This window comes from Ursus americanus, chromosome 32 (assembly GCF_024610735.1).
Source record: "Ursus americanus isolate L20-20 chromosome 32, mUrsAme1.1.p, whole genome shotgun sequence".
NCBI classification, from domain to species: domain Eukaryota; kingdom Metazoa; phylum Chordata; class Mammalia; order Carnivora; family Ursidae; genus Ursus; species Ursus americanus.
This window is the reverse complement of record NC_142158.1, coordinates 24630549-24658030: the sequence shown is the minus strand read 5'-3', so window position 1 is coordinate 24658030 and position 27482 is coordinate 24630549. Positions and strand designations below refer to the sequence as shown.

Here is a 27482-nt window from a genome sequence, read left to right as displayed (position 1 = left end):
AAGTCTAAACACGGACGTTTAAAGCAGCTTCATTCATAATTGTCAAAACCTGGAAGATATCCTCAGGAGATGAATGGATAAAGAAACTTGTGGTACATCCAGACAAGGGACTACTATTCAGTGCTAAACAGAAATGAACTAAGAAACCACAAAAAGATAGGAAGGAAACAGAAATGCGTATTACTAAGTGAAAGGCTAAATACCATATGATTCCAACTCTATGGCATTCTGGAAAAGGCAAAACGATGGAGATATTAAAAAGGCTAATGGTTGCCTGTGTCGGGGAGGGTGAGAAGGGAGGAACAGGTGGAACACAGGGCATTTCCAAGGCAGTGAAAATATTCTGTAAGACAGTAAATGATGGATGCACACTATCGCACATTTCTCTAAATCCATAAAATGTACACCACCAATAATGAACCCTGATAAAAACTACGGATGTTGGGTGATAACGATGTGTCACTGTAGGTTCATCAGTTGTAGCAAATATACCCCTTGGGTGGGGGATGTTGGTAATCGGGGAGGGCTGTACATGTGTGGGGCAGGGAGTATATCAGCAATCTCTGTACCTCTCTCTCAATTTGAACCTAAGGCTGTCCTAAAAAGTAAAGTTGATTTTAAAAGGGAGAGAGAGAGAGAACCAAAGAAGAATAAAATATAGGCACACTGATGTTTATAATTTTAACCTTCTGGGAAAAAATGTATACCATTCCTCATCCTCTTAGATCTAGTTAACACGAAATGTGTTCAAGGACAACCAAACTCCGTGAGGTCATCTACAGAAACAAACTATCAGGTGGGGAACAAAACTGATGGGGAGGGGTAATATATACATGAGTAAAAGAACACTTCTTAATGCATCCATATGAGTATCTATTTAAAGGGTATACTTGTACACATAGATAGAAAATTGGAACAGCTCTAAAACGACTGTGAGCCCTGGTTATTATAGAGTAAAAAGTGCTATCCCCTTGACAAGTATAAAATAAATAACTTCGGCTCATGCCAATTTAGAATGTAAAGAGAACCTAGAAAAACCACTGTCAGGAGATATGAATGTCTACATTAGCAATCCAGATCACACAAAAAGCAAGAGAAAAAGCTCCCACATGCTGTTATATATAGACTAATATAAAAATGATTTACTTAAGAGATACTGTCTATGTTGGAGATGAATACGAAGTTATAAACAGCTTTTATTCACTTGACTCAACATCAGTGCAAAGGCCATGCCTTAAATGGCTCCATGAATGGTTCATAAGGTGCCAAGAACAAGTCTACAAATACGTTTATTTTAAAACAAGAACGAGGAGAGGCTGGCTCATGGTTCGGACATCTTTCTGAGGAACAAGCTTTCATACAAAGCTTTCTGAATGAGCACGTCTACCTTCCAACTACAGTTTTGTTGGCTTTCATACCCACCTAGGTATTTTTTCCACCTTTCATCTGAAAATAATCCATAAACTGTCAACAGAGGATTATGTTAAAGAGAAGAACTGAACACTGGCTAAGGTTGAAACTCAGTCTTTAGAAGGCCAATTAAAATTCTCCTGTCTTCAGAGAATACCTGAATAAACTAATCTGCTCATTCCATTTTTAAAACTTCCAAAAAGAAGGGATTCTAAAACGTCTACTCTTGAACTCAGACTTATTATTTTTTTACTTTCTATCCAGATCCCTCTCCAATGACCCACTAAAATCCATGACACTGGGTCATTTTTACCTCAATTTCTTGGGTTGCTTTTATGAGAAAAGTCTCCCCCACCGGGTGAGGCAGACTAGTCAAAGTCCTAGAAACCTACTTCCAGTGTGCTTTGAGTGTCAAGCACACAAATGGACATGACCAATCTTGAATACCATGTGATATTCTTTAGGTAACAGAAAATATAAATATTGTAATTTTTAATAAAACAAAAAACTATAATCAAAAGTATTGGACTTAAAAACAGAACCATAATGCTGAGTGAAGTGTTAATGAAGTGAAGTTAGTAATTCATTCCAAGTCTTATCATGTAAGTTAAAATATGAAAAAATTTCATATTTGGATATGAGGTCCATAAAAAGCAAGTTATTCTACCACCTTTACAATTCCAGTTAGTGGCAAAACCAAGACTACACCTCCACTCTTGACTCCTGACCATTTCTTATGACTGGAAGGACTTTTTATACTATGTCTAACATATTTAATCAGACCACTGATTCAGTCCTGTCTCTTGGCTGAATGTCAATAACTTGTGTGCAGAATTCACCAAGGGTCCTGGGATCACAGAGTATGAGCTCGGGATTAGACCGAGCACAAGCCCTAGGATTGCCGAGGGGAGTGTGCGGCCTACAAGAGATGCTATGTTCACACCACCAGCACACACACTGAAGAGGCAACTCTCCAATACTGGTTTCAACCAAAATGAGTTGAGAGAGCAACAAAATGCCCATCCCCCTCTTTGATGATGAGAAGGCACGGGGGAAGAAATTTAAGGAACACTATTTGAAAAGAGTCACTACTGCTAGATTAGAATAGGGCAAGGATGATGGAAGGTATGGATAGCCTTTCTTAGTTCCAGGTAGAAGACAAACTTGGAGCAGAGATAGGGCAAAAGCCCTGAGCTTTCAGGCTAAAGTAAATCACCGCTGTTCCAGAGTTCCGATTTTTATTACCTAGACTATCATCAAAAAAGGGGCTAGTACTGGGAAGAAAGAAATTCCCAGCTCCCACAGCTTATGAATATTGAAACTGGCAATACAGGATGTCCAGAAAGGATAAAAGAAAAAGTCACTTAGCCAGACTTGGGTAAACGGCCTCATGGACATCATGGATGGACGGACGGATGGGGAAGGGTAAGCAAGAACAACAAGGATATGGATCTTGTTTCTTACATCTTTGCCTTAATGACAGCAGCTCTTAGGACTGGGGCAATTACAGCTGATGGAGGTCAGACAATGGAGATCGTTAGTTTATAGTCACTCTTGATAATTTAGGATGAATGATATAAAATATTTACTCAGGCTACTGGTTGTGTGTGCCTCCTATTCCCCCTATCAGGTAAGACAGATCCAGAGAATGTGCAATAGATTACAAACTGTCACTTATATATCTCGTCTAATAGAACCACCACCAAAAAACAAAAACAAAAAACACTGAATACTATGAATATCTCCATTTGACAAATGAGGAAAGGAGAACATCAAGAAATTACAAATATTGCCCGGTGCTGACTAGGTAATTGGAAGAGGCTGATTTCTAAGCCAGAGTTCCAGACTCCCGGAGTCCTAAACCATAGGCACTCACAGACGGTAATATCTCCTCTCTTACTCTTCTGTCCTACACTCACATTTAAAGAGCTAAGCACAGACATTTTTGAAAGCTGGGTTTTAGGAGAATTTAAAGATTTCAATTCTTCACGCGCTTTCTACCCCCAAATTATTATTGGTAATGCAGAATTGGGCCTATATGTGACCTCACGGGTCTTTGGAAGCAAAAATAATTTTTATAAATAAAACAAAATAAGAGCTTAACATTTGGGGGTTGGGAATGGAAGCTAATAGTTTTTTTTTTTTTAAAGATTTTATTTATTCATTCGACAGAGATAGAGACAGCCAGCGAGAGAGGGAACACAAGCAGGGGGAGTGGGAGAGGAAGAAGCAGGCTCATAGCGGAGGAGCCTGATGCGGGGCTCGATCCCATAACGCCGGGATCACGCCCCGAGCCGAAGGCAGACGCTTAACCGCTGTGCCACCCAGGCGCCCCGGAAGCTAATAGTTTTATCTGTCTTTGTTCCAGGACCCAGAGAGCCAAATCTCCAGTGGAAAAGTCAATTCTGTTTCCAGTCAAATAAACGAACTCTTGGACGTCAATCTTTATGAAAGGGATACACAAAGAAGGAATACAAAGATCAATTTATGGATGCTGGGAAAAGAGAGCATTTGTTCACTCAAAGCTCATGTTTTTCCTTCCACCTAGGCCACAGGGAAATTAACATCTATCTTTTTTGAAAGAAGGGTTAGTAATCCAAAATAATGTTCTTTCACTTCCCAAGTAAAACTTGCTTCACATAACTGGGATTTGAAAACAATGCTGTAGCTTTTTACATCCTGTACCATTGTGAACATGGGATAATTAGCATTCACTGTTAATATGAAGTGACCCATTGGCTGTTATTCAGAGGCCCTGGCTTCCAGTTTTCAGATTATAATGAAGACCGAGAGACTGAACTTCAAATATGTCTGAACGTCTGTGGGCTGTTTCCCCACAACCAAGAACTTCACCTCAAGTCCCAGCTTTTAAACTGCTAAAACCATGGAAACATTAATAATGACCCTTCATTAAACCTCAACTTCCCCTCCTACTTGTGCTTCTGAGCAATTTACTCACTTCAGAGCAAGCGACAGTATCCTGTTCAGTTAGTCAGTAGGACCTCTGTATCTTCACCCAACACCTTCAACCAGAAGAAAGCCAGAAGCCACAAAAAAACTTCATGATCTCTACTCTCTTAGGCCAGGGACAGCAATTATGTAACCCCAGTGGTTTTTTTTTTTTTTCTTTTGCTTTTATTTTTCATTTTTTCAGTTGCTATGGGAAAGACTGTATTTGGGCAGCTCCATCTGCAAGAGGTAATTACTGGCCTTCCACCCACTTACACACACACACACACACACACACACACACACACACACACACACCTGCAATGCTGCAAAGAAAAAGTATACATAATTAAAGAATTTTTCAAAGAGGCCAAACAACTGTTAACCAAACAATGTATTGCTTAGTTACTGGCAAAAATAAACAAGGGCAATTATTTATTGTCAATTAAACTTAGCATTTTCAGAAGTATTAATAGGAATTAATATTTCCCCATAATTCTGTATTTGTCAGGCACTGTGGGCTATTTTACACAGATCATCTTTGCATGGATAAGCTCCACAAACATAAATTTGTAATTCCGATTTTATGGAAAATAGATCAGGTTAAGAGAGGTTGAGTAATACGTACAGGGCTCATTAGTTGTGGAACCAGAATTCAAACCCAGAGCCCACAGGCTGCTGGCCATAGCTCACAGCACCTGACTCTGTCCCATGTGGGAACTACAGCAAGCTTCTGGTCTGGTCTACTGACCAGTTCAAGGGACTTACACAAATCACTCAATCTATCCAGAAAAAGTAAAAGAAATGCAAACTATTTTTGGTAGCAAAATGTATATGGTCACAAGCTACAGCAGTAACAATGATCCTCTTTCACTGCAGGGTGCCCCCCCCCATCCACAGGGAAACCTTCCCAAGACCCCAGTGGATGCCAGAAACTGTAGACTGTACCAAACCCTATAGAGAACTGTTTTTTCCTACACATACACACCTATGACAAAGTTCAATATATAAATTAGGCTCGGTAAGAGATTAACAATGATAATCAATAATAAAATAGAACACTTTCAACAATATACGATAATACAAGTTACGTGGATGTGGTTGGTCTCTTTCTCCGAATGTCTTGTTACACTGTACTCACCCTTCTTGTGATGATGGGAGAGGAAAGATTGCCTATGGGATCAAAGGTGGCAGGTGAATGACACAGGCGTCATGAGGCAGCATGAGACTGCCATTCACCTTCTCACAACACCCCAGGAGGATCCCGTTTCCAGATGACAGTTGACCACAGGTAAGAAACCAGAGAAAGCAAACTGGGGGGGGGGGGGTCAACTATCATGGGACGATGTTAACTATGCATGTTCAAATAGTGTGGCCTTCTCCCCTTTCTTCATCCGTCTTCGTTTCGAAGAGTTAACTCCCTGACTCAACACTTCTTGTCAATAATAACACTATCTGCTAAGGCCCATTATGAAGCCCACATTGAGTTGAAGGAGTTTTTTGAGTGTGAACTAATGGTAAGAGCAGTTTTTCCATGTTCATCCTTTTTATTGTCCCAGGAGAGGAAATAGTTTTACTTCAGCTTCTCCTTTACTTTAGGTAATTATTTAGGTTCTTGTAATCATTAGGCTACAGACCAGATTCCTGTGGGTGGGAGGCATATAGAATTCCTGGAGAAATCTATGTTAATAAAGTTGAAATTAGGATTAAAAGAGATGTGAAGTCAGCAGCAGAGCCTTCGACTAGGCTGGCAGCATTCCTCACTGTGAAGGGCCAGGCTCATCCCCGTCCCCCCCCCCCCCCAATTTCCTCTGGTCCCACCCAGACTCCGCCTGCCACGGGAGGGATTCAATAGCAGGGAGCCCGGAGGCAGCCCTTCAGCGTCGGCACAGCCCGCCCAGCAGTCACAGCGCTGACGTGAGAGTCTGGCAAGACTCCGGCTCTGGTCCCTTGGCCTCATCTGACCCTCCCTCTTTCTGCCGTATCACTCATCTCCTGGAAAGAAACATGATTTCCGAGCCTTTTTTACATCAAGAGTAGGAAAGGAGTGTCGAGTCCCCGAGTGCTGATGCACCTGGGTAGAAAAGGTCCAGCCTGGCATCCTGAGGGGGGAAGAGAAGGAGGGGTAGGCAATGACCACACTACTTTGGCTTTGCCAAATTCCCATCCCTCTTTTGGCCTTGCGCAAGGCCAGAAGGGAAAGTTAAATGAGGTGGGAGTGTAGTGAAGGCAGCTCCCCCCCTTCCTTGCGCTTCCTGGCCAACTCTCTGTAAACACATCTTCACCTGCCTTCCCCATGCAGGGAGCCTGGGGAAACGCACAGGCTTGCCTGACCGCAGGAGCCTGCCACCCACACACGGCACCTCGGTCACTGCCTGGGACGCTGGGCACGGAGGGGCTCAGGATGGATCCACAGGGCAGCCCACTGGACGACAGAGACCTTCCCATGAACACCCAGGGCTCTTGGTGTCCCTTCCCAAGGGGGAGGGGAGGGGTGTCTGGACATAGAAAAAAAAAAAATCATGATGTAGTCCTTCCTTTCCTCAGCTCCATGCCACACTGTTAGCCTCACACAGGTGCTGCAGCCCGAGGAGTGAGCCCATGCACCTGGTGGACCGACCATGGGAGTCAAAGGCAAGCAGGGAACACTGAGCTGGGGTGCTGAAATCCCAGCTCACAGACCCGGGCAAGAGCAGAGCTTGTACGTAAATGTAAACTTGCCAGCAGCTCTCAACACAAGAGGCAAAATTGAATATCTGATGGACTGGGTCCCATACAAACCTCCAGCTCGGTGCCCTCCCCCAGGGGACTCGCTCAAAGGGATAAGGTCTAGAGGTGGCAGAACCATCCCCATCGGCTGCAGGGAGCCCCTCCTCTGGGTTTGTGTGACGCTGCAGGCACATCTCTCTTCCTGAGCACACAAACACCGTCTTTCTCATTTAGGGATACATCTGGTACATGAGGCAGACCCCAGGGCTGACCTTTGCGGGACATCATGTCCTTGACCAAGTCTGCTAGGTCCACCACCTAATAAGGTGACTCCTAGATGCATGTGACTCTTGAGCACTTGACATGTGGCCAAACCAAGAAGTGCTGTAATTTTAAATGCACGGTACATGGCAAAGACTCAGGATGAAAAAGTCGACTGTCGCATCCATTTTTATATTCATAACATATTGAAATAACATTGTGGATCTATCACATTGAATAATATGTACTGTTGAACTAATTTTACCTGTTTTGCTTCCTTTTTTTTTTTTTTAACATAGCTACTAGAAAATTTCAAATCACCTATGTGGCTTGCATTACATTTCTGTTGGACAGCATGGTTCTATATATTCCATTAATGCTGATGAATGAATGAATGAATGAATGAATGAATGAATATTGACTTAAGATCAGCAGTGATCTTTTTGTGATCTTTTTCTATTTCTTTTAAAGCTTTTATTTGTAAGTAATCTCTCCACCCAATGCGGGGCTCAAACTCAGGACGCCAAGATCAAGAGTCGCACGCTCCACCGACCGAGCCAGCCAGGCACACCCAGCAGTAATAATTTTAAATCAACATAGAAATAGTCAATAGGAATGGTTAAAAAGGAGTGAGGCGTAGTTGGTTTTTGAAATAACTTCTATCTGGAGCTACATTTCATTCTGAGTCATTTGCTGCTGAGAAAATGCTTACTAATCACCCAGGACTCAGAAAGGATGAGCGGGCGACAGACTGTCTGTCGGCCAGGCCACACCACGGAGACCAAGCTCAACCTTCAGTCCTTCGGTGGAGACTTAGCCGTGCAGAAGACCAAGCAGACCAACTGCCAGGAACTGGCCCAGGGAGATGAAGCAGCTTGTCTGGGAGGCTGCTCTTTTCCCCAAATTTACCTATTCTCTCAGTCCAACTGTGGGTTTTTAATACCTTCTTTAAGACTGTTTTAAGAAGATTCACTGCAAATCAAAACCACAATATCACCTCCCACATATCAGGATGACCCCTATAAGAAATAAAATAAGAGTTAGTGAGGATACGGTGAAACTGGAACCCTCGTGGGCACGGTTGTTGGGAATGTGAAATGCTACAACTGCTATGGAAAACAGTGAGGAGGTTCCCTAAAAATTAAAAATAGAACGACCATATGATCCAGCAATCCCACTGGAAAAAAAAAGACTGAAAGCAGGAACTCTAAGATATATACGCACACCCATGTTCATGTTCCTTATCGTATGATTTCCAATAGCCAAGAGGAGGAAGCAGTCCAAAATGTCCATCCGCAGATGAATGGGTAAACAAAATGTGGTAGATGCATACAGTGGAAAATTATTCAGCCTTAAAAAAGGAAAAGCTACCATAAGCCACAAAATGGATAAAGCTGGAGGACATTATGGCAAATGAAATAAAACAATCTCAAAAGAACAAATACTTTCTGATTCCACGTATACAAGGTATTCAAAGTAGTCAAACCCATAAAAACAGAAAGTACAATGGCGATGGCTGAGCTCAAGGGGAGGAAGGAAGGAAGCTGTTGTTCAACGGGTAGAGTTTCAGTTTTACAGGATGAAAAAGTCGAAAAATCCATTGCACAACAATATAAATAATATTTAACATCACTGCTCCGTACACTTAAAAATGATCGAAATGACAAATTTTACGGTGTGTTTTTATTACAATAAGACCAGAAGAAAACGCACAGCATGATCAATTCTACGGATACTGAAGAATCCACAATGGGGACCCTGACGCAATAGAACATCTCACCATCTCTGACCAAAATAAAAGAAGAAAAGGGGTTCAAATGGTTGCACACCAGTGTAACAGCGGCATTATGCACGACAGCCCAACATGTAAACAAATGCCCACTGACGGATGAATGGGTAAGCAAAATGTGATGTCAGCATACAATGGAATGTTACTCCGCCTTCAAAAGGATGAAATTCTAGCACCTGCTTGCAATGTGGACGAACCCCGATGACAGCCCGTTAAGTGAAATAAGCCAGTCACAACAGGTCAATGACTGCATGACTCCACTAATACGAAGTATCTATCTGGAATTCACAGAGACAGAAAGTAGAATGGTGGACACCGTCCATGGCTTTTGACAGGGAGCAGAGAATAAGAAGTTCCTGTTTAAGAAGTGGAAGTTTCAATGCAGGAAGAAGACAATGTTCTGGAGACGGACAGTGGTGATGGTTGCACAAAAATATGGAAGCACTTAATGCCACCGAATTATACACTTACAAATGGTTACAATGATGTATTTTATGTTATGCATGTTTTACCACAATAAAAAAAAGACAATCTGACAAGAAAAGAAGGGTAAAGAAGGTGAGATTCCAGGAGGGGCAGGAAGATTACAATGGCTCTTGGATCGTCGAAAAGGAAATTCGCACACATACTCCCCATGACTGCCGGGAAATGTAAATGGAGCATCACCTCTCTCCAAATAAGACCGTCTCTATGACAGCCTTTTGTCTTCTGTTAAGTGTACAACCTTTTCGTTTTGTTGTGAAAACCTGCAGTGAGATTCCAAAACTAGACCGGGCGCACACAAGAATGAGAAAGAGGGAGAGCGTGCGCACACACTCTGTTTTTGGAAAGAATTATCTATTTCTTTTAAACCACCGTTCATATTCTTAGCCAGCGTCTATCCTCGTCCAAGCCTAAGTCAGCAACAACAAATTCAGTAGTACTGATGGCAAGAAGATGCTTTCAGATGCTATACTGTTATTTCTAAAATTATCTAGCAAGGCAATAATAGACATTATGTAGCTGACACTAGGCAAAGCACTTTTTAAATGACAGTACTTTTAACAGCAACCTTATATTAGTAACACCATTTCGCAGATGAGGAAACTGAGTTTAATAAAATACGTCCAAGAGAAAGGGGAGCTCTCTCGCACTGCTGGTGGGAATGAGACTGGTCCAGCCACTCTGGAAAACAGTATGGAGATTCCTCAAAAAGTTACAAATAGAACTCCCCTATGATCCAGCAATTGCACTACTAGGTATTTACCCAAAGAATACAAAAATACTAACTCAAGGGGATACATGCACCCCAATGTTTATAGCAGCATTATCAATAACAGCCAAATTACAGAAACAGCCCAACTGTCCGATTGATAAATGGATAAAGAAGTGGGGTGTGTGTGTGTCTGTGTGTGTGTACACACACAATGGAAAATTACCAGGACATAGAAAAATGAAACCATGCCATTCTCAATGATATGGATGGAGCTAGACAGTATAATGTTAAGCAAAATAAGTCAGAAAAAGACAAATACCATATGATTTCACTCATACGTGGCATTTGAGAAACAAAACGAAGGGGGGGGAAGATAAAGGAAAACCAAGAAACAGACTCTTAACTCTAGAGAACACACTGATGGTCACCAGAGGGGAGGTGGGTGGCGGGATGAGTGAAACAGGTGATGGGTATTAAGGAGGGCACTTGTCCAGATGAGCACCAGGTGATGTATGGAAGTGATGAATCACTAAATTGTACACCTGAAACTAACACTACGCTGTTCACTAACTGGAATTTAAATAAAAACTTAAAATATATGTATGTCCAAGAATACAAGGGAGAGGACATTTTTCACTCGGGTCTGGTAGATTCCAAACTAGGCCTCTTGACTGCTGTGAGGGCACACTTTGTAAACTGAGGCCACCTACATAGGAGGAAAATGAGCAAATTTGGAGGAAACAGAAGAGCCAGCAGGAGTAAGGCTGAGCGGCCAATGCTAACTCCTGTTACCAATACATGGGTGACACCTGGCTCTGCCACATACGGGTTTGAAACCTCACATTTTAGGAGAACAGAGGACCATGTCAAGGTGAACGTCTTTTCCTTTTTAATTTCCTTTTTAATTTCTAAAACTTGGCCTCATAAACAGGAACCAAAAGAAAATGTCTCAATCTACGTCTGAGAAATACCGTCTGGGAAGGAAGGTTAATCTCTCCTGCAAGGTCCTTTCCTCCAGGTTATGTATTAAAGGAGTTCTCATACAAGAGGAAGAAAGAAACCAGAGGGGAAACAGAAACATATTCCAGCATGTGTATTGACTTAATGATACTTTTCTTAAAATGACTGGTGCTTTCTAAAATACTGTACTTTATATAAAAGTCAAGCCACGGTATAAGAAGCATCATCAGAGGACTTGATTGTTAATACACACCTGTAATTGATGGTTGGCCTACACCCAGGTTACAGTCTTAACATGTATCCCATGGACCTCAGAGTATTAGGTAATTTGGTGAAAATGGGATAGAAAACCCTCTAAGGAGCAAAGGGTTCCCGAATCTGTTCTACTCATTTCCTATCTCACCTGAAAAACCAGAAAATTATCTTCAGACATATCCCTGAATCAAAGCTTTTCCTTGCGTGATAAGCTTCAAACTATACAGACTTTTCCATTTGCTCTGCTTTTCTCTTTACAGATATTATTTCGGAAACGCCTTCCACCCCTGCCAACAAAGCTTTCTCACACACGACACCACTCCCCCTCTCATCTCTCTGTATCCATTTTTAAGTGCCCGGAAAACACAAGAAGGGGAAACAAAGGGCAAAATGCCAGTCTGTGACCTCTGTCTGGACTTAGCCAAGCGTGATGTGTGAATCAGGTGTGTGGAATGGAAGTTTCCATGGCAACGAGACTACAAGGCAGGCAGGAGAGTCACATACTCTTTCTACCCAGGTAAGAGAAACAATGAGGCCACCTGAGGGATGCTGAAAGGGACCAGGCAAGTTCAGAGCTCTCCAGGGACTGTAAGGACCCTGTAAGCTAGGGTCCTTATAGTCCCAATATAGGTGGAGCTCATTCCTCCACATTCTGCTCTTGGTTCCTTTCTTCCCGCCAGCTCTTTGGGATAATCTATCGTCTCTCTTTTTGGAAAGATAGAGAAGGACAAATTAAAGAAGTACTCTCTAAAGGGAGTTACTTATGAGAAAAATGTAGAAAGGACTACAAGAAGCAAGTGTTTTCCTTATGTAGAAAAAAGCAGCTCTATTAGACACGAGCCCAGCTACACCGCCAGCCCGACCTCGCTGTCCGCCTGCACGTGCTCTAGAAACATGCATTTTCACCAAGCTTCTGTGCCTGACCTTGCGGCTTGCTCTTAGTGGTGAACCCGATCCAGAATGAAAAGCTCCTGTGCTACATTTTCTTTTATAACTTTTTTATTAACGTCAGCTGTGTACTGATATTTTACCACAATTCTAAACTTTAAGAAAAATATTTTTTAAAACAACAACAACAACAAAAAACCAGCTTGCTTTTTTAGACCCACGGCTTGAAGACAAAGGAAAAAGTACATCATTTTAATGAAATCGCAGTTGGCCTTGGTTATCCGTCTGGAGGAAGGTAGTCCAAATGCCAGATCTATGCTGACACTATGGCTTTTGAAGCCATTTTCCTGACGTCAGACTCACAGATGTTACAGAGAAGAGGAGGAAGTTCTGTGCATCTGGATCAGAATCGTGTAAGACAGCAAATTTCCCTGCTCCGCTCTCCATCTTGTGTGGCTTTGTTCTAGAGGCGGCTTCTGATTCCTCCATTGCACTGCTCCAGAGCCGGAAGACCAGAACGTTCCCTTGTTACCTCTGCTAATGGCTCTTCTTTGGCAGGTGATCCTTCTCATGACCTCAGAGGAACCGTCTCACATGGCCAACTTGGGCCTGTCACTCAGGCTCCATAACCTTCCAGGGGTCCCTCTCGGTGCTCTGAGAAGCTCAAGTCTCTAACCACGGTTTCCGAAGCCACATGTGATCTGCCTACCTCTTGAGTTTCACCCTCTGCCATTTCCTAATTGGCACACTAGATTTCAGGCAAAGTCGACTATTTTTAAGCTCCCAAATATACCACTGGCCTCTCTCACCTTTTGTCCTTTAGATCACGGATTCCTGCAAAGAATACTTCTCCCTTTCCCAATATCTCAGCTAAGACATCCTTCCCCACCCGGGAAGCTATGTCCATGCCAAAATTTCAGCCTTAACCTCCTTCGAGGTACATCCACAAGGAGACTATAAAGGCCTGCTTTGCATCTAGAATCCTATCCAACAGGAAGGGGGAACAGGAAGTGAGTTTTGTTCATCTTTGTCTTAACATGGGGCCCAGCCCACAGACGGTGGTCAATCAAGATTTGCCAAAAATGAGTGAACCAGTGAATGAGCAAATGAACCAACAGCATGGGCCTAAATGGCGGGCATGGCATGACTGATTGCAAGGAGCAGGGACCACATCTGGGCCCGAGCCTCACGGTCCACTTCTGCTGTTAGTTCTCAGGAGAGTTTCTTAACTTCAGCAAACCTCCGATATCCACTTTTAAATTGGCGTAGCAATGCCTGTCCAAGATTATTATAAGCATCAAATGAGAGAGTGTTTGGGAAATTCATTGTGAAAACGTTGTCATCTGTAGATAAGGGCATTTCTGGTAGGAGACGAGAGAAGGAGCCAGGATAATGACCACAGGGACAGCAGCTGTCAGGAATCTGAAGAGACCCATGTAGCAGGTGTAGTGAGGGATTTCAGAAATTCATGGTGGGCTTCCACAGATAGCACACGTATTGATTTCTGAGAGATCATTATGTTTCCCTTTCACCCATTGTAAGCAGACATCCTTATTACCCTCAACTTTGCACTTTTATACCATGTTCATTTCCACCAAACTCTACTACTAATAGTTCTTGGGTCTTTGTTTATTGCCTTCCCAATCATTAAATACCCTCTCTTTCCCTGTGTTCCAGGTAGATCCTGCCATCCTTTCATATCCACAAAACTGTCACCCATATCTATGAAGCCACCTCTTTTTTTTAAGGTGAGATGCATGCCCAACATGGGGCTCAAACTCATGACCCCAAGATCAAGAATCACCTGCTCTACTGACTGAGCCAACCAGGTGCCCTTCTATGAAGCCTTTCTTGAGTAAACTAGCTCACACCCATCTCTCCCCTCCTGGATCGAGTACCTCAAGGGCCCACATCTCACTGTTCAGTGCTTGATCTCTAAAATCTTCACATATATATGCCATGCTCCCTTTCTAAAATGGGGGGGGGGGGGACCTCCCACAAAGAGGAGAGCCAAGTCTGGATTATAAAATGTGGAGATGTGGCAAAGAAGGAAAGATGTAAGAATCATATTAAGAATTAGAAAATAGCACTAATTAGGCTAATAAGAGAACAAAAACTTCCAATGAGAAATGACAGGAAAAAATTAGCTAGCTGCTCTATTTCTGAAGACTTCAAGATTCTGTGGTAGTTGAACAGGATACGACGTGAGGAGTGCACGGGGTCACGCCTGAGAGAGAGGGAGGCAAGCAGGGAACATGGCTTTCACAACGAGGATACCAAGAGATCCTCAATCCTAAATAAGAAAACGAACAAGATAGAAGAAACAGAAAAGCAAAAGGAAATACAGACAAATTGCCACCAGTGAAATCAATCAACAACATTTTGCTGAGCACCCGGGACCCCCCATTCTTCCTGGTACTGCTTAACCTGACATAATAAACCACCATGACCACAATTAGCCCGGTGGAAACGTCATGGGGAAATTCTGGGATGAACTTATCAAGAATTACAACGGGACCATTAAATACCATATTTATTATTACAGAAAGAAAATTAGAATTCAAAATGCATATATAGTGAGATCTTACTTACATAAAAATGCATACAGACATAAGCACATAGAAATAAATACTAAAAAAATATATCCAAATTCTCTCTGGTTTATATAATTATAGGTTATTTTTATTTTCTTCTGGAGGTCTTCCTGTATTTTCCAAATTTTCTACACTAAGCATGGATTACTCTATAATTAAAAATTATATTTGGATATTGAAACACGAAATAGACATTTTAATTGGAATTCTATTTAGAGAGAGTGGTCCACGAAAAGTGAACATAATCCCAACTCTCGGCTGCCAAGTAATGGAGCCTCAATTCCCCCAGACAACAGCACATTTCCCTTCTAAACCTTGTGACTATGTGTGACACTGAAGATGATGTATAGGCTTGTTCCCTCTACATTTTATTGTCTGCAAGAAATGACTTTTAGAAATCCTTTCACCACTGTTTCTTCCACAAGAAGGTATTTATAAGAAGAGTAAATGTCAACTTTATTTTGGGTCTTGATTTTTCCAGAAGGCCTGAACTCCATGAGCTACTCAACTTCTGTTCTTTCTCCACTCTGCCATGCCATTTCCATCTGTGTGTCTATCTCCTACCATGTACAGGTGTATGTCTTAAATACTGTCCCCAGACCAAGATGGCGGCGTTCTCTTTGATTTCTGATGTACTTTATGTAATGTTCAGAGTAGCACCCTCTATTCCAACAGAACCTCTGAGTTTCAAAAATACAACTCGGGTTTTCTTGCACCTTTAGCATATTTACAAGCATCCCGGGAAACAACTGCACATGTCAGAAGTCAACACAGTCATTCAAGATGACATGTGATGAACTACTTTCTCAAGGCAACTCCTCAGCCCCAGCTGGGGCCGGGAGCGGGAAGCAGAAGCTGGCAACAGCCCACCGCTGGAGACAGGGGGGAAAGTGGTGGTAACTTTAAATGAAAGAGAGAAGTTTGAAATTTTTCTATTACCAAACCAGGCAATTAAAACATTAAATGTGAAATCCGAGGCACTGTAAATTTCCTAATATGGTATGAGGGCTGAGTTTCCCAAATGATGCTTTCTCATCTTTCAACATATCAAAGAGCTTGCCAAAACCCCAAAGAAACATTTCCATTTTGAAAACAAAAATAAACCACACACATCCACATGCTATTAATAGTGTTGTCTTGCCTTAAAGACCCTGTATCCTCCGTCAGAAAAAAAACACAAAAAAAACCCACTGGAGTTTACATAAATGTTCACATTATTGAAAACTCCAGTCCAAAGTAAACTGGACATGGGTAGGTGAGTTAGGTGGGACTGAGGCAAAAGTAATCAAATCCCTTCTCTATTTTCATTTCTGGAGACCAAATGTTGTGTTCCTCATCACCACACCTGAGGACTTTGTAAATATGTTCTACACCTTAAACAGCATTTCTTAAGAGAGTGTAAAAGAAGGAGACCTGGCGTGAGAGACACAGGTTCAAGCCAACTCCACAACATTTGCCGACCTAGAAAGGGACACAAGCTTACAACGGAAACTGCAGAAGGAATTACCAGAGGAAGCAAAGGACATGTCAAAGATCCCAAAATTTGGACTATAAACTCTTGAACCTGCCACCATAAAAAGGAAACATGCTGTCCCTTGGGATTTTCTGCTTAGAGACAGGAAAATGCTGTTAGATGTGGTGCTCTCCTTCCTCAATTCGAATACCCCTGAGCCGTTCTCTGTGTGCTCAGCGGAAAGTCAAATGCTTGGAGTAAGTACAATGGGAAGCCTAGGACACAGAATCTGCTCAACGGATGCTTCCATGCTGGAGAGAGGAAAAGAACCAACATATAAAGCAACACACGATTGCTGAATCCATCCTAAAAGCCTGACCGTGCAACTAAAATGGGTCAGTTCAACCCCAAAGTCTTTTGGAGAAAAGAGCTGTTATCACCTGCCTCCACGGAACACCTTTAACATTTAAGCTCTAGGTCATGGGCCCTACAATGTCTCTACAAGGCCAAGAACATGGAAAAACCAGAATGATATAGGGACCAAACCCACCCCTGACCCGGCAAGGTGAGGAGGAATGAAGAGAATTAATTGAGCCGGGATACCAACTCGCACAGAACTAGGAAGAAAAGAAAGGAAGTGTGGTGAGCGGTGAGGTAGAAAGATCACTTCTTTCAAGCCAACTGACCCTACCCCAGCTACTTCCTTCTACAAACTGGGCACATTAACCTCTATTTCCATCCCCTTATTTATGAAACATTGATCTAATGCTATACAGGACGAATTCTTCCAAGCACTTTACAATTCCTTATTTAATCTCAACAACAAGCAATTGACGTTGGTCCTGTATTAGACTCACTTTACAATGGGGAAACTGAGGCATGGGGGAGTCACATACTCTAAGAGCGGCAAATTTATAATTAAATCCTGATGGACTGGCACTAAAGTCTGAGCTCTGAAGCTCGGCATTGCCCCGCTTACAAAATACTGACTTTTCAAAGCTGTGGTCCAGAGTCCATGAAATGTATGGACAGCACCCAGCACAGTGCCTGACATTTAGTAGAGGCTGACTGATAGACCTCCCTCCTCCCACTTCTCTCTGTGCTCTCCCTGCACCGTGGGAGGCTGGCGGCAAGATTCTGCACACAGAGAAAAGCAGCTATGCCAATCGGCAAACGCTCAGGGGCTCCAGGGCAAGCTAGAAAACAACTCTCTGTCTTTATCCCCTGAGGCCTGGAACAAGAGTTCTAACTCAGGCAGAGATGTCCAGCATTTCCAGACAGAGCCTGCCTCTATTTATTATAATCTGCATTCAAGGCACAAACACTGGAAACAAGCCTTAGGGAAACCAAAAGGTTTCACGAATTTTGTACTATGAGCTATTTATGTGTATGTCAAACACAAACACACACATACACACATACACACACGCCCCATCTAAAACTTACATTGTATCTACCAGAAGGGGGAAAATGATCCACTTTCCAGAACCTTCCATTGCCTAGAAACTGGCAGAGTATCTGTATCGGGCTGCAGCTTGCTTTAAGAGAGCCTGGATACTGATGGGGAACTAAAGGACAGAGTGCCTTTTGAAAATTACTCAGGACGAATGAGGCTCAGGGTCCCTGGGGACTTGTATTGTAAAGCATGAGAAAATTTGGTTTTCCAGCCCTTTGGCAGTATTTTCATGAACTGATGACAATAAAATAGAGGAATGAGACTATTTTTGTATGTTGTTATTAGTCTAAGCTATCATTGAGAAAGGTGCCCATGTTACCAGCTCAGTGAGTTTTCTACTCGGGCAAGATCCCACACAACATAGGGGATCTAATGCACTCAGAATTTTCCAAGTGCACAGCCAGGAGGTAGCGACAATTATCAGAAGTTTACACATGCTCCCAAGTTAGCAGTGCTGTCTCTGCACACTTTCACGTCTTTCTCAACTAATAAAAAGTCTTATTTCATGCAAAAACAGCCTAAGACCATGACTTCACTGCAAGAAAAAAAATATATCACTGCAATGAAGTCTTGAAACTGACCCTGCGAATGTGCTACCACGGTTTAAAAATAATTAAGAAGGAAAGCTGACTTTCTACGTTTTTCAGGCACAGTCACTGTGGCTACTGGGTTCATGGATGCCTGCCAAATCTTGCAAAATTACAGCACTCCTATCTATGCAGTTTCTAAAACTATAAGCTTCTATTGTGAAGAAGCTTGATCTTCTGCTTTAGAAATCCATCAACTGCCAGCCTGCTCTCACGGCGTGTTGCTAAGAGCGACTCCACAAAGCGCCCAGGTGCACACACCAGGAATCGAGTTCTTCATTCATGCTCATCACAGCTCAGCACAAGGGAGGGAGGGAGGTGAAGGAGGCTTCTTCATAAAATGTTCATTAGGAATGGCGATTTTCTGTCGGGGAAGCAGGAATACCATCCTCTAACTTGTTCATCCGCAAAAGGCCCCCCATGTGAGTGAGGGCCCCTGAAATGGCAGGCCAGCCTACATTTAGGCTTTGTGGCTCAGCCTGGAACGTTTACAAGAGGGGAGACAGGAACAGAATAGGAAATAGCAGCTCAAGAGGAAGACGAGGATTTTCAGACTTGGAGGACCTGTGTGAACAATTCCTCCCACTTATGACTTCAGCCGGTTACCCCCTAGCAGGAAGATTTGTTATCTTCTTAGTCATTTTGAAAAGCCATTAAATGGGGATGAGAGAGGGTGGGGGGGCCAGAGTTCTGTGTGCGTCTGTGAGTCAGCAAAAGCCAGAAGCCTCACAAACCAGCTTCAAACAACAAAGCTGGAAAGGCGGACAATAAGCTCCCACCCCCAGACAGTGAGAAATTGCATTATCCTAAGGGATCACGGCCACCCATGTTCAGCACCGATAAGTAAGAACCTTCTTTGCTCTGGCCAATAGCAGACCTGCAGCCACAGCGGCTCACAGAAGCCCTGGGTGGCCTCCATCCCAGCCACTCCAAATGGTTTCAAGGCAGAAACACTGCAGCTGGGTGGTGCTCCGAAGTGCAGTGGGTGGGAGGAAAGGCGGACAGAGGGGAGGGTGGCAAAAGCTGCTTCTCCCACCAGGTGCTCCAATCCCCTCTCGGGGCTTCGGGAAAATCAGGGGTCTCAAGGCTAATCCTTAAGGCAGCTGGTCCGAGCCCGCCTCACCACCATTCCACAGCCAGAAACTGAAACTGTGCCTCGGAGACTCCAGAAACTGTGGGGAAATTTCCCTGCCAGGCAGTTCTTAGTGCTCTAGGAGCAATGGTATAATTAACGCCTCTTGGTGAAAGACGGGGGCATTCCAAATTCAGTCCTACAGAAGAAAGGAGCCTTGCCACACACCGTCCACAGCGCACACAGAGCCCCTCAAGACATTCCCTTTAAAGACGCAGGCGAATCTCAAGAACTGACACCGGCAGTAGCATTCTGAATTCAAAAAAATGTATTAACTCTCCTCTAAGTGAAAAAAGAAAAAGCTTAACAGTTGAGGAAAAGTATATGAAAGTTACAGTATGAGCCCACTTTGGGGATCCCATCACTTGCATGAAGAATTATCTAAAGAGAAACATTTGCTGCTATTAGGACCTACTGTTACTTTCTTAAATTTCCTATTGTCAGGAGTTATGTTTTGAAATGTTTTCAGGACTGTAGCTGGTGCCAATGAGGCATATTCAATTGACAAGAAAGTCAAAAAGTATCAAACAGACTAGCAATGCTCCAAGCCTTCGTTCATTCCCAGACCAAGCAACCCCTTCGCAGAACCCAATTTTGTATGTAAATTCTTTTGAAAGTATGTAATTTTTTTATTACACACACACACACATACTCACACGAGTGTTGGTGTGTATGTGTGTAACAAATGAGAAGGGACACAAAAGCTAGAAAAATTCACACTAAAATTGGAACTCGAGCTACTTGAGGACGGCTGCCAACATTTCAAGCAAAACCCAAATGGGCATAGGTGGTAAAAATTAAAATTAAGTCGTCTGGCATCCAGATGAGAGGAGTGGAGGTTAAAAGTTGGGGAGTCGCTTTGCACTTGGCCCTTGATTTGCTGCGGGGCCTCCATCAAGTTGTCCTATACCTCTGTTATAACATCTGCAAAATGGAGATAACGCTTCATGCTGCCTACCTCAGAGAGCGGTTAGAAAATTAGATACCAAAAAGGAAAATCCTCAAAGCCCTTTGAGTTTCTCATAAATATAAGACACGCAATGTGATAAAATACCAGCACCCTCTACAAAAGTCCTAAGATGCTCAAGGCTATAGGAATAGGAAACAGACGCAGGCAATACTACGCAGCAGAAACCTCATGGGGCATAACATTTAAAATGACGGAGGCAATGGGCAATTCTGTCTCCAGCTTCCAGGGAAAAGGTGGAGAAAATACCTCCAATTCAGATCTACTCAGACAAAACAACAAAAAGAGGGAAAGAAAAGAAAAAAACAAACAAAACAAAACCAAGGTTTTATTTCAACAGATCACCAATAAGTTGAAAGAAGTGACCCTGACAGACAGAATTCCGAATTCTCACCTAAAGGTCCAGTTCTAGAAGACGACGGTATCTTGATGATAGTTTCAGGTGTGGTAAAGTGTCATATTAAGGTAAATTGGTTCCACTGAGGAGTAAGTGTAATGACCCCCTTGACCAAGGGTGAAGAAAAATTAAAGTGTGGAATATATAAATTAGAATATTTTCAGTCAGTTTATACAGGAAACAAAAGCCAAGATGGCCACTACACAGGAAAAGCGATCCCGGAGGTAGATACTGTAGATACTGGAGGGGAGCAACCACAAGGCCGAAGAAGATCAGCGGCCACCAGACACTGGAAAAGACAAGGAACAGTTGCTCACCTGAAGAAAACGATTACTTCGGGATTCATAAGGAAGTTGGGAGAAGCGTATTGAATATTTATATATCCTAAGAGAGTCCGAATTATGGTCATTCGACATTTGAATGGATTAAACACTTATTGCTTATATTCTATATTATGTCAAGCACTCGTACATCACGTGTCACGTTAAAATTTTAAAAAAGATGAATACTACCCTATTCCTGGCTCTCAAAGTCTAGTGGGGAGGAGGCCTACACTTAGTCCAGTAGAATACAGGTCGTAAGGGTTGGAATGATATATGAACAGAGTGCTGAGGAAAAACAGGAGAAGAAGTAATCAATTCCACACGGAGAAGGAGGGACGGAAGGAGTTCGGGGAAGTTTCAGGGAATGTGACACTTGAACGGAACTGTAGAAAATGAACAATACTTCACCAAGTACAGAAGAAGGAAACAGCGCATTCTGGATAAGTCAACGGCAGCCCATACCTCACAGAATGTCGAGATATGTCCTAGTTAACGGAAGCATCATGGAGACCACCTGGGAGGCCCTGAATGGCAAGACCTCTGTGGGAGACGGAGAGGGAGCATCACAGGGTGATATTTCTGAAAGGGGACTTGATATTTTCTATAACTCAATATACAGGACTGAGGCCAATGGCCCAGGTGCAGGTGAAGAGGATAAGGAGGCAGAGAAGGCAAAGCGCCTGGCAAGCTTAACGATGACTCATGGATGGTCAGGAGCACGGTGTCCAGGAAAAGGAACTGGCCCCCATTAAGTGGCTAAAAGACGGGGTAGTAGTCTGAATAATGGCCTCCGAACATAACAGGCCCTAATTCCTGGAAACTGTACATGTTCTCTTCTGCAGCAAAGACTTTGCAGATGCAGTTAAGTACCTTGGGATGGTGGGACTATTCTGGGTCATCCAGCTGAATTCTAAATGCCCTCACAAGGATGGTCACAAGAGGGAGGCAGAAGGAGAAGACAGTGTGGCTAGGGAGGTAGATCCTGGCATGGCAACCACAGGCCAAAGAATGTCAGCAGCCACCAGAAGGTAGAAAAGACAAGGAACAGATCCTCCCATAGGCCCCTGGGGGGAGTGTGACCCTGCAAACGCCTAAATTTCTGTTGTACTAAGCCACTAAGTTTGCAGAAATTTGCTACAGTGACCATAAGAAACAAGACCCAGGGAGTAAGGGGTTACTCCCCAAGTGCTTTCAGGTATCACGATTACCAGTCTTGGTAAGAACGACTTAGATGGAAGTCACCTCAACTATCAAGAAGTTGAAGTCCAAGCTGACACCACACAGGAAGGGTAGACGATGATACTAAGTAACTGGCCAAAAATTAGGGAATGCGACCCAGGTAAAAGCCCCAACTGAGTCAATACGAAATGGACAGTAGAACTGCAAATCATAAACACCAAACAATGACAACAAGGAAAGGGAACCGGGTCTGAATAGGAAAGGGGACAATAAGAGATACAGCAACTCAGAGGTAATCACTGAGCCCCCAACTTTCTGGCCTACGATAGTCCCGTAATTCTACATGCCAACTGGCTATGGAAGAGAGGGATATAAAACATTTACATGCACCCTACTTAATCAAGATGGCCTCAGGAACTAGACCAGGACTGGAACCATCCAATCAAAGACTTCAATGGATCCAGATATGGGACAATTATGGAAATGAGACATGAAATGCTAAAAATCTTGCCATGTGCTCTTTAATCAAGACGTAAAACTCAATGAGATCCATTTCAGGAAGGTGGAGGCAAGGTGTGATATCCACAGTAACCTATACAACCCAGTAAGAAGGTGACAGAATGAGCCACAGTTGGAGATGATAGAGGGCAGACAGAATAATGGGACGATGGTGGCAGCTTGGTAAATGTTTAGAGGAAAGAGCAAGTCACTCACACAAGGAATGAGTAATTGGTAGAGCATGGGGGCAACAGATAAAGGACAATGCCAATCTCTGAATATCAGACTGAAAGGAAATGAGTGTGTCTCTAGCTATATTGAGTTTAAGGTACTGGTGGGTCATGCCAGGGCTGACAGCCAGAAGCCAAAAGAATGCTGGGATCTGAAGCTCAGAATATTAAAAATGTTTGCATATTTGAAAAAGTCATCTGTCACGTGCTCTTTCATCTTCTTCCTCCTCCATCACCATGAAAGGAATCCAAAAAAGATGGTGAAAATTTCAATATCCAAAATCAACATTTGTGAACTATTCTCATACCACCCACTCATAAGAGAAATATCACACTGGCAGCACTTAAAAGTAAATAAGTTTTCAAAGAAGAGTGGAGAAGAATTCTTACCATTAGCCTTTTCCCTTTTCTGCCAGGTTTGAGGACATTTGATGGAATGGACAACAGAGAATGATATCCATGGATCGAAGTGGTTGAGTAGGATGTTCAGTGGTGACCTGGGGGTTGACCAGATGATGGAAAAGACGGCACATTTGTTCAATCTGCAGAGGACATCCAGCTAGACACCGCTGGAGCAGCAAATGCAGATCCTACAAAGAGAAAACAGAAAACAGTATGTTCACTAATAGGGACCACCTGGGAAAAGAAGAGAGGGGGGAAAAAAGACATGGACTTATCTGCAAAAGAAAATGTATGCTTACCAGGTACAAAAAAAAAAAAAAAAAAGACTCATTTGTGCCCTACGGCTATAGAAGCTATACTCCTCCTCATCAAAACGCTCAGGTGTCCAGCATTCGGGGCAGAACGCAAGCAGCTCCCCCTGCTAGCCCGAGATTCGTTGGCATGAGTACCAGCTATGGGATGGAAAGGCTTCCGAATTTCTCAAACACATCACAGCTTCTGATTTTAGTGGCAAACTATCAGGAAAAATCCTAAACCAAAAAACTTGGAAATACTTCAGAGATGAGGTTGGGCTAATACAGTGAATATACTTCTCAAAATATTTCAAAGAGAAACATCTAACAAGCAAAAGTCATCCTAAAATATCAAGCTCGATTTTATGGTCAATAATGACATCCAGTAGAGTTCTATGGAATTCTACAGTGAAAATAAATTATGGCTCCTTAATAATTTGATTTTAATCACTAACGCCATGACAAAAAAATAAAAGCAATGTCACCAAAAGGTACGTAGTCTCTTATTTTACTGCCTGCCCCCTCCATGACACTGACAGTGACAACAACATTTTACTTATATGTTTTTAAGGTTTCTTAGGATCCTAAACATTGTTGAGCTTCAGTGTCAAAGAGCCAAAGAAGGTTTATGAAACTAGGAAAGTAAATCAAATATTCTCTTGGGTTGTTTTCAGCCTCTGGTAAGGAACACAAAGCTAGGAGTCATTTCTACAGCTGCAGAGACTGAGGATTCTGGCGCTTGTCATTAATTGGAAGGGCAATGATACTGATTCTGCATACATATAAACACATGTAACAATCAAGTCCTATTTTCCCATTAAAGATGTCCGAGTCATCATATTACACACAAAAACATTGTACTATTCTCCTGTCTCATTTCCTCCTCCACCTGCACTAACCCACCAAAAATAAAAGGAAAACCACTTTTTCAAATTAAAAAAAACAAAGTTGTCTAATATTTGTTATCAATTTATTTAGTCATAATGGCCAACGTTTATTTAATATTTATGATGTGCCTGGTACTATTTTAAGCCCTCCTCACAAAATTATATGCAGTAGGTACTGCTGTCACCAATCCCACTTTATGTAAGGAGAATCCAAGGCACAGAGAAAGTGAGGTAGTCACCCAAAATTACATCCTTCGTATGTCGAGGGGCCAGGACTTAGGATCTAAGCAGTAGGATTCCAGTGTCCCACACTCAATCTGCATGCTGTCTATCCTGTTTCTCAAATACATGTGCCAACACCACATCTTCTATTTAAAAAAAAAAAGTAAACTATTGTTTAAAGACAGTAAACATTGTCTATGACCTAAGTGTTTTTTGATTATTTCAAAAATCTCCAAGAGTACCAGATACAAACAAACCAAAATAGCCCCCCCCACACACACACACACTTTCTGAAGACAGTTTAAATAAAAAAGATTCTACTTGGATGTAGAAACTTTTGACCATTTAGGGTGACAAAAATAATGAAATGAACTATACTGAAACACAGGTTGTAAGTATCCACTCTTGAAAAAAGTGATTCTCCTAAAAGACATGCTTATCTACTTTTTAAAGTAGAATTTGGAGTAAATACAGTGTTGCTTTTAAGATAACTTCAGGATTTATTTTGCACTTTATACTGTCCTAGATCTTCCTTCCATCATCCCTGATTTCAGTCTAAATCTGAATTTAAAAGTACACGATCATGATCATACAGGTTGAAACATCAATTTTTAATGAAAGTTGTCATGTATTTGTGAAGAATAGATTTTAACTGAAGCCCTTCACAAGTAACAATCCAATTAATTGTATTTTTGATTCTCCTGACATTTCTCTGGATCAAATGTTCTCAATTGGCTAGTTTTATCTAAGACATTTATTTGCTACCTTATTTTAAAACTTACAGGAGAAAATGCCTCCAAACATAGTTACAGAAAGGCAGAGAAATAAAGCAACCAAGGATTTTATTGATGAAACGCAATTTTCCATGTGTTTTATTTCAAATATGGGCAGAGGAGGAAATGATTTTTGGATCCAATCGCGCATGATCCTGTGATAATCCAGAATTGACAACACAGAACACAAGTATTAGATCACGTGGCTCTACCAGGAAAATCCAAATGGAGTTTTAGAAGTGGGGTGCTAGAAACAGCATTGAAAGCTTTATCAACAGGTACTGGAGAGACTGGAAACCACCATAGTCCCATGTCCTTATCCATTAAACGAGTTTCTAGTGAGTCTTTCCTTCAACACCATGGTGGGTGTGGGGGGTAAAACAGGAAATGTGGGTGGTCATGTTTCTCTTTTTCAGACCATACACCCTCTAACAGCACCTAATACCCAATGTAACACCAATGTAGTTGAATAAATACTATCAACAAGGAAAGAGTTTTTTAAACTCAATGTCAATGAGAACAGCAGAAGCCAGAAACTCAGCACTTAAAAAGCAAAAAAACAAACAACTCCCCCCCAAAAAAAAACAAAAAAAACCACCTAAATTTAAAATATACCTTGAAATTAGTTCTTATAAGTGACTTTGGGATTCCATGAAATCTTGGGACTTCTCTGTACCTTAACAATCTTAGGGCCTCCTGGGTGGCTCAGTCTGTTATACATCTGACTCTTGATTTCAATTCAGGTCCTGATCTCAAGGTCCCGAGATCAAGTGCGGCATCAAGCTCCACACTCAGCAGGGAGTCTCCTTGAGATTCTCTCTTTCCCTCTCCCTCTGTCCCTCCCCCGGTTCGTATGCACTGTCTAACTAAATAAATAAAATCTTTAAAAAAAATAAAAAATAAGTAAAATAAAAATCTTAGCTGCTTAGATCTATGTCTACAAAAATTAAAACAGCAGGCTGGCTTAAGAGGTCATACTTTCTTATTATTGTCCACTTCAGAAATGTTTCTTAAGGCCTCATCCCAACACAGAACAATCTAAGACTATCTTTTCCAAACAGTAGAAAACTAGCACACAGTTCTAGAACTGTGTTCTAGAACACACTCATGAGTTCTCTAGGAAACAAGAATTCCGTGCTCAAAGTGTGAGACACATAGCATGCTTTGATCCTTCCTTCCTGGGAATGTACCCTATACATAAGTAAATTCAAAACTCTGAGAAGTCCACAGAAAGTTTGTTAAGTGTTGCCTACATTTATATGATCACAGAATGTGTATGATCATATAAGGTGCATGATGCCCCCCCCCCATACTTAATGCAGGATCAAGAATTCGGTTTCAGAAATGTTGCTCTAGATTCCTGAGCTTAGCATTAAATTTACAAATCCGTCCCCAAATTACCCTTAATCATAACAACATACATTCACAAGTCTGATGAGCAATGCAGATCTCGCATCCCAGATTCCCTTACAGAAACCTCTCCTCCAGTGAAATTAATCTCTTCCCCGTGTCCTCAACAGACATTTGCCCCACTGTTTTGTTCAGACCATTCCCAATGGTAGAATTTCTGCCTTCAATCATTTTATTCAACTTAATCCCCCCAAATCCCTCCTACGTCTCTTCCATATAACGTCATCTGTTCTTTACCCTGAATGGGTTACCCAAATAAAAGG

General features: G+C 42.2%; 1 long non-coding RNA gene across 5 annotated transcripts in view; it reads right to left on the bottom strand.

Moving 5' to 3' along the window:
- The window catches only part of LOC123791032 (uncharacterized), a 563175-nt gene that overhangs the window by 266139 nt on the left and 269554 nt on the right, over positions 1–27482 (bottom strand). For all 5 annotated transcript variants that reach the window (XR_015722611.1, XR_015722613.1, XR_015722614.1 and 2 more), the window contains one exon: positions 23623–23822. This is a non-coding gene — a long non-coding RNA (uncharacterized LOC123791032). The remainder of the gene's footprint in view (positions 1–23622; positions 23823–27482) is intronic.